This window comes from Colius striatus, chromosome 1 (genome assembly GCF_028858725.1).
Source record: "Colius striatus isolate bColStr4 chromosome 1, bColStr4.1.hap1, whole genome shotgun sequence".
NCBI lineage: Eukaryota > Metazoa > Chordata > Aves > Coliiformes > Coliidae > Colius > Colius striatus.
The window spans coordinates 153,714,644-153,722,472 of record NC_084759.1 but is presented as its reverse complement, the minus strand read 5'-3'; positions in this window follow the sequence as shown (position 1 = coordinate 153,722,472).

Sequence of the window (7,829 nt, the reverse complement as noted above, 5' to 3'; positions counted from 1 at the left end):
GACCTGAGGGGAGAGGGAGGTTTGTGGTTCAGCTCTTTGCCTCTGGACTTGGCTTCTGCTGCGGAGGCCGGTCCCCGGTGGCCTCGGGACAGCCAAGAGGTCGGCGGCTATCCAGGCTCGGTTGACTGCGCAGCCGACACAAAATGGGTGTTAGGATTCACGAGTGGGGTTGCTGAGAGAAGCTCGGCGGCTTGCTTCCACGAAGCAGCTTTTTGCCTTTGATGCTTTGTGGAAGTCCACTGTGGTTTCCTTTGGAACACGACCTGAGGCTTTCCAGGCCGCAGTGCTCCCAGCAGCTCGGTCCAGAATACCTACAGTCCCTTTGTTGTGCAGGCTCTCTGGGCTGAAATTGTAATTTTCAGGTAGATGCTGTGAATTGCAATCGGGAAAACCTGTGAAAAATGTTTTTGCAGTGAATATCATTCATAAATAAAATTGTTAAACAACTTCAGTGTCTGTGGAGCAGTCTGAGTCTGAAACAGGGCTGTGGAGATGGGACAGTAGGAGGCTGGGGCGGAACCTGGCCTGAGAGCCCTTCACAGGTTAGACATCACCAGGAGAGGAAGCTGCCAACACAGCAAAACTGCAGACAAGAGCCTTGTGAACTGAGGCTACACAAGTCAGTAAACTGCAGTGGGTCTTTTGATGGCTTCCCCATTCAGTAATGGTAATTGATTTTTACATTGATTGGTGGGGGAAGGAGCCCCATTGATAGGAGTGAGACTTTATACTGGGTATATACATTCATATTACTGTAGCACTTTAAGGAATGCAAAAGGCACTGTATAAATCAATATGAAATTGTACTATAAATTGGGGATGTACCTCCCTCCGTTCCTCATTGTTTATTCACTGAGTAGGAACGGTCTATATCTTGTCTATATCCATATGTGTTTTTCTTGGTGTAAGCAGAAATGACTAATAGACTGAGAGTAAAGATTGCATGCACTGAGAGAGAAGGAGGTGCCCAAGATGCTGATTTTGCCATAAGTAAAAAAAAAAAACCCTACCCCCTAAATAATTCCTGTATATGAATTCTCTGTCCTCTTATTGATGTTCTTTTTCAGGTTTTCCTTCATATAATTTGCTCAGGGTTTGGGTATGCTTGTAGCAGGACACAGAAAGCAAAGTGAAGTGACACTATTTATTTTGCATAAACCTAGGAAACCCCATATTTTCATTTCATAGGAGCAAAAGATAACCACATTTCATTATCCCTGCAGTATCATGCTGCAGAAGGAATCTGAACTGTAAAAAGCAAACAGATTTTGTTGGTTTGTCTGAAATGATAATGGATGACTTGGAAGTTCCCACTTGGGTTTGCCTGTGCATTTAGGGAGATCACAGCTCCCAGGCTAGTTTCTGTCTCTCATGAAGTCCAGACTTTATGAAAAAATAGTTCTTCCCCAGTTTTGCCGTTTTTCATACCTTCCCCCCGTTGCCATTTATGTCCAAAACTAGGACCAAGTTGGCAGATGAAACTGCACGTTTCAGTCCACTGGATGTCAGTGTTACCCTGCATGGCTCTGCATTGCCAGGTGCTGGGAAAGGTTGTGCTTCTCCAGGGGGAAGACTTTTGGAAGATCTTTCCTCTGCGGTGGACAAGTGATGTGAAAGACCATTGAAGCATGAGAGAACAGGCTCACTGCAGTATCCCTGCCCTCCCTTTGGCTTCTGCAGAAGCAGGCTGGAACTCTGCCTGTTAACATCTAAAGCATCTCAAACCTGACTGGGACTGTAGCCTGAGAGACACACTTCAGCGTTGGGGTCAATTCCACAACTCTTGATTATTCCAACCTCACCTCTTTATGCTGTAAAAATACACAGCCTCTTCTGTTTTAAAGTTAAATTTACTTGTGATATCAGAGATAAAAATAATACTGCACCAGACAGGGATACAGTACAGGGAAAGGCTGTGTGAAGGGACTTCTCTAAGGAGTGCTGACAGCTTGGAGAATTCTGAATGCAGTAACAAGAGAGGACAAAACACTAGAAACATCTTTGCTATTTGGAGCTGAAAGACAGAGTTTTTTAGTTCGAATAAGGTTTATTTCCAACGGTGCCATAATATCCTTTTAAATAGGCTTGCTAGGCTTTTAAAATTAATTTGTGTCCATGTACTCTGGCTAGTCAGTTACTAAAGTTGGTGATAGTGAAAAAGTCTATTTGTTAACCCTGCCTTTTTTCTGCTTCTGACTCTTGAAGCAGCAGTTATCTAACAGGCACAGAAAGTAACCAGTTAGTTACCTGCGTTGCAAGTAAGAGGTAGGTTACTTTTTGGAAAGCCACAGTAAAGCATATGCTGGTGCTCATTAGGGCGCATTATGTTTAAATTTGGTATGAAATGTGGCATTTAACATAAAATACAATGCTGTACTTCACATGTAAGTGAACTGCAGGCAGCACTACAAGAGAAGATGGCTGTTGTTAAAGAGAGGAGTAGTAAAAAAGTAAAAGAAAAGAATCGATGTCCTCGTGTTTAAATATAAAGACAAGCTGATGAGGTTATTGTCTTGCTTATTTCTTTCCCCTGGAAGCTGCTTTTCATCTGTCCTTTTGCTGGAAGACTTGAGTGAAGTTTCAGCAGGCATGTGACATCAAAGTACCAAAGGAATAAACCACAAAAGTTTGGAAACGTTTTGATCCTGTTTAAAATACCAGTTATCTTTATTTAAATGCATTTATCCTAATAATTACATTCAGAAAAGAAATTAGGTAGATATCTTCTGTTCCTTCAACTAAGTGGTGAGAAGATTTCTCAACCATTCTCCTGTATCCTTCACACAGCTTTTTAAGGAACAAGCATGAGAGGGAGAAAGTAATCCTTCACATTCCTGGGACCTGTAAAATGGGGATAGGAAAAAGGAATTTAAAATAGAGAAGAGCAGGTTTCAACCCAATTGTCTTTTCCTTTCTAGGTCACCTATAGCAGCAGAGAACAAACACAAAAGAGCAATTTAAGGAAAAAAAAAGTAATGAATACTAGAATTAAATGAAATGGGAGGAAATTATTGAGGTAATTTTCGAATTTGTACATTGTGCTAACGTTCCTGCTTTACAAAATAAAAAGTAAAACAGTATCTGTAGTGACTGTAAGTGCTCAGGATCTGAGCTTTAAGTTCCAGTCAGACATCTCCACATCTGTAACTGCTCTTCATGTAATAGACTTATTTTGACATTACCTATTTTTATATGTCATACCCAGGAAAGACATGCAGTTGCAATAGAAACAAGAGCAATTTATGCATGTCTTGGGCAAAACGCTTTGCAGAAGTTTCAATTTGTTGTGCTGTCGCACTCACGTAATACTGTTGGAAGGAAAAGGGGAAAAGAGAAGGTCGTCAGCCTGCAGCTAGAGGGAAAAAATTACTAATATGATGGCAGTGTTTTTAAATGGAGAACAACTTATAATAGTATTTTGTTTTGTGGGGTTTTTTTTTTCCTGGAGGCAATATTAAAACAATGCTTCATTTACAGTATTTGAAGCTATTTTAAATATTGCCATTTTCAGCAAAGCAATGTTAACATGTGGTTTGTTTTTTGGGTTTTTTTTATGGTAAAAAAGGCAAATAGGAAAATGCTTTGAATAATATTGTATTCTTTTGTGCAAACAGTCTTTTCTTGCCCATTTTTTTTTTTTCACTGTCTTGGCAGAGGAAGGTGCCTGCTTTGTGCTTTCAGTGCTGAAAGTGAACCAGCGTGCCTACAGGAATTACTGGCTAGGGCTGGAACAGTTATGCTGAGGCAGGAGGTCATGCAGCTCTTCAGACAAGATTTTATTTACCTTTTAACCTCCCCATTCCACCAGTCTGGTTAGAACAATGATACTCAACACCATCATCAGTCTGTGCAAAACTGTTCTGAGTCACCTTTAGCTGGACCTAAATGAAAACTAAAGTATAGGTCTGTGAAAGCAATTGTAATATTTGATTGTCACAGGTCCACCTTCGTCACCAGGACAGCAATAGAACTTTACAATTAAATTGTGTTAACTGCTATGGGTACTTTCTCTCTCCATTTTCCAAGCTTCAGCTGCACACTGGAGTCTTTATTTCTCCCAAGTTAGCCAGTTTCATGTGTAGTACTTATTCCTGTACCAGTTTATGTCACTCAGCCCCATCACAATGGAAGAATCAGGTTTGGAAGAAAGAGAACTGGCCACATACCTACCAGCTTCTTCCCTGTGCTGCAGGAGCTATGGAGATACATAAATGCCTGTGCACTTGCGAGAGGGGAATAAAGAACCCATGTCTGATAATATCACGTGTATGATCAGTACTGATGCTGGGGAAAGCTCCCACTTGTCCTTCCATCCCAAACTCCTGTTAGGACAGCAAAAGCATATGTTTTGGGGTTTTTCTAAATTACTGTTATTTTCTGGGAGTTGTAGCTGTATAGTAATTTCAGATGGCAGCTTTCCAAGGCTTTGCTGTGCTTCTAATTAATTGGGTATGCTGTTTATTTTTTTAACTCAAGGTTTTTCCTCACATTTAAAAGGGCTCCCATTGCCTTTATTATTAATGAGATCAAAGCAAGTAGAAGGGCTGCCATTTCTCCTTAGTCCCTGGAAGTGAGACTGTAGTAAAAAAAGCACAGCACTGTCTGCAGTTGTCAACAGGACCAAAAGCAATACCATTGGCAAAGTGGCTGCCCTTCTGTGGCCTTGTGAGCTGGACACAGACAGCAAGCAGGATTATGAGAGAAAAAACATATGAGAAAACAACAGGTGAGGCCTGGAGGGCAGGGGATTGACTGAAGAATTACTAGAGGATGGTGTAGTGGAGTGTGCAGAATGCAGGGCAGAAGATCCAAGGGAATAGGAGGAAATCAGTTATCTTTTCTAGGGTGTGGAAAATTGTGCTTTCTCCAGGCAGCCCAGGTGAAAAAGGAAAAACTCCACAAGTGGCTGTCAGTTTTGATTAGGGATTTAAACCTACACATTGACTTTTTAAACTATCCCTCACTTTGGATGGTGGATAGCTCTCCATTTTTCCTCCTTCACAGGCATCCTTCCCAAAGTTTCCAAAACTGATGATATGGAAGTGAAATAGTTACAGCTTTATTTAGAAGACCACAACCAAACCCCAAGTATTTAACTGGACTGCTAACTGACACTTGCAAAGGGGCCAGAGTCAATCATGGTAGGACCTGCAAACAGAGAGTGAGAGTAATTCAAGAAGGGAGCATCACAAGAAAGAAAGATGGAGGAGGTAACCAGCTGAAAGCATAACACAGATTGGTAAAAAAATGGGGCTACTGAAAATCTCTGAGCATGGCAGAGTCAGGACAATGGTGGGAAAAATGTGGGAAACATGCTAAGGAGTAGGAAGCTATATGGGAGGTTTCATGGATGTAGGGCCGACGTTGCACATCAAAGGGCGTATTTTGTGCCTCACACCGAGCTCTTCATCAACTGCAGTCTCTCCTTGCCCTTGCATCATCCCTGATCAGCTACAGGGAGTCCCTGGCAAAGACCCTGCAGAGATAGCTGTGTGGGGAGGCAGATGGCATGTTGATGACTACAATGGGCTATGAACACCAGGAGAAAATGCTGTGAAGGAAAATGGCCCTTGGTCACCCCAGGTGACGTGGGGTGAACCCCAAGAACGTGGCAGCAGCCGTTCCCATGACTTTGCCTCTGGCAGCTGCAGGAACAAAGAACAGCAAAGCTGGGTGGGCCAAGCTCTTTTTTCTTTACTACTCAAACCTGACTATTTGCAACCCTCATGACTCACTTGCTGTCCCAGCTCTTTTTCTGCAACAGTTGGCAACAAAGTCAATCCGAGTTCCTGAGTATAGCTTTTCGTGTCACCTTCTTGATGGAAATCTGGCAGATTCCCCGGGGCTGCCACAGGATGGGCTGCAGGGAGTTGGAGGTGGGGCTGCGTGGGCAGAGCCCTTAGGCCAGCTCCTGGGAGCAATTATGAGACCTCTTGGCACTAGAAGATGATCTCTCAGGAGACGCTGATAAACTGCAAACAAGCACCAGTGGAGGAAGACTCCTTTGCTCAGGGGCTAACAGCAGTATTTGGCCAGCTGTACCACTTTCTTTTGGCATGAGGAAGGAAAGGTAATTGAGATGCCAATGAATTTCATCATGCGCAAACAGCCCTTCTCAAAACACCAGGCTTTCTCCCCCTCACTTGGGAAAAAGCAAGCAAGTCTTCAAGACCTGCCTGGACATGTTCCTACACGACCTTATCTAAGTGACCCTGCTTCTGCAGGGGGGTTGGACTAGATGATCTCTAAAGGTCCCTTTCAACCCCTACCATTCTATGATTCTAAAAACCCCCGGGCTTTCCTCCTAATCCTGCCCTAAAGCAACTCCTGGATTGCTGGAGGAAAGTCAACAGTTTGTTGAGGCTTGCTTTCCTTTTTTTTGTTATTTTTTTTCCCCTGAAAGAGCAAAATGTTCTTTCTTTATGACTGCTGCTCTGGATTCAAGGACCTTACTAAAAAGAAAGCATGCTCCCTCTCAAGAGCTCTCAGCAGCTCAGTTCTAGTCTGTTTCCTTCCACTGCTTGGTCCACGCTAGATTTCTGGATTGCTTATTGGCATTTAGGATCTTACAAAGTCTAAAGCATCCCAGGAATCTATTGTAACCTATGGCCATGCTTCCACAGGGTAGTGCTAGTGCACAAAGAGCAAGGCAAAAAACCATTTAAGCTACTCCTTCAAGATATTCCAGACCATGGCTGTTCTGAAGACAGAGAAGCTATTTATCAAGGAAGCCCAGCCCCTCCAGAAGACTACCCTTTGCAGCAATATTCAATGCAAAACCCCTACAGCATTTCCAAGGGTGTCCTCACGTTAACAGTGTCATTGTCCATGGGTGAATTCCCAATTACTTATACCAAGCACTACTTAGGTGGAAGGTTTTGAAACAAGATGGAGCCTGCCTGGAACAACTCCCTCCTTTTGGCTGCAGGGTACAGCATCTGTAGCTGGCGCCTGTGCTTGTCTGTCTTTCTCTTTGTACTTTTGAGTCTGTCTCCTTGACCAGCAGCTTCCCTTTTGCATCCATACTGTGCTGTCAGTAACTCCAGTGTAAATCCAGCATAATTTCCCTGTGCTCAGTGGAGTTATGCTGGATTTGCAGAAGCATAACTTTAGCTCTGTAGCTGAATTAACATCTTTAAAAGCAGTTTGGAAATTGGTGAGAAACCAGGAGACTGCTCCAGCTTTTCCTTCCAGAAACTTTTTATTTGTTGAAATGCTGCAGTCATAAATACACAAAAGGAAGGGACTATATCACAGTGCCCTCACAGTGAAAGGGCAATGGCAGATAATTTGATAAACTACGAGATGGGTCATTATTTCACTGTGATGCCTGTTAGAACATCTACCTACTGTACCTCTGAGAAAAGTTACTTTTTAACTTTCTTCCCATGAGATTTATTAGACTGCAAAGGAGAAGCTCAAACAAGTGGTAGAATAATTTACCAAGTCCTAGCAAAGGTACATTGGGGAATTGCCTTGCATTGTGCTGGGATGACCTAGTGGCCTTTTCCATTTCTAATGTCTATGATTATTGTATTTGTACCTCAGGACACTAAACAGAGCCATTTTCTTCCTTTCAGTGGCAGCAAAATGTCACTAATAGCCATGCTAAATCAGAGCAATTGATCCTTCTGCAGATGTCTTGTGCATTTAGCAAGACAGCTATAAATGATCCTACTTTGTTTAGATTTGCTATTTTCTGTTTCTGTAGTGCAAGTGCTCAGCACAAGGGGACTGCCAGCCAAGGGAAAGAATTTCTGTTAGGAGATTAAGGATAACTAAGGAAATGGTTCCATGACCTATAAAGAGAGGTTCATAAATATTGCAAC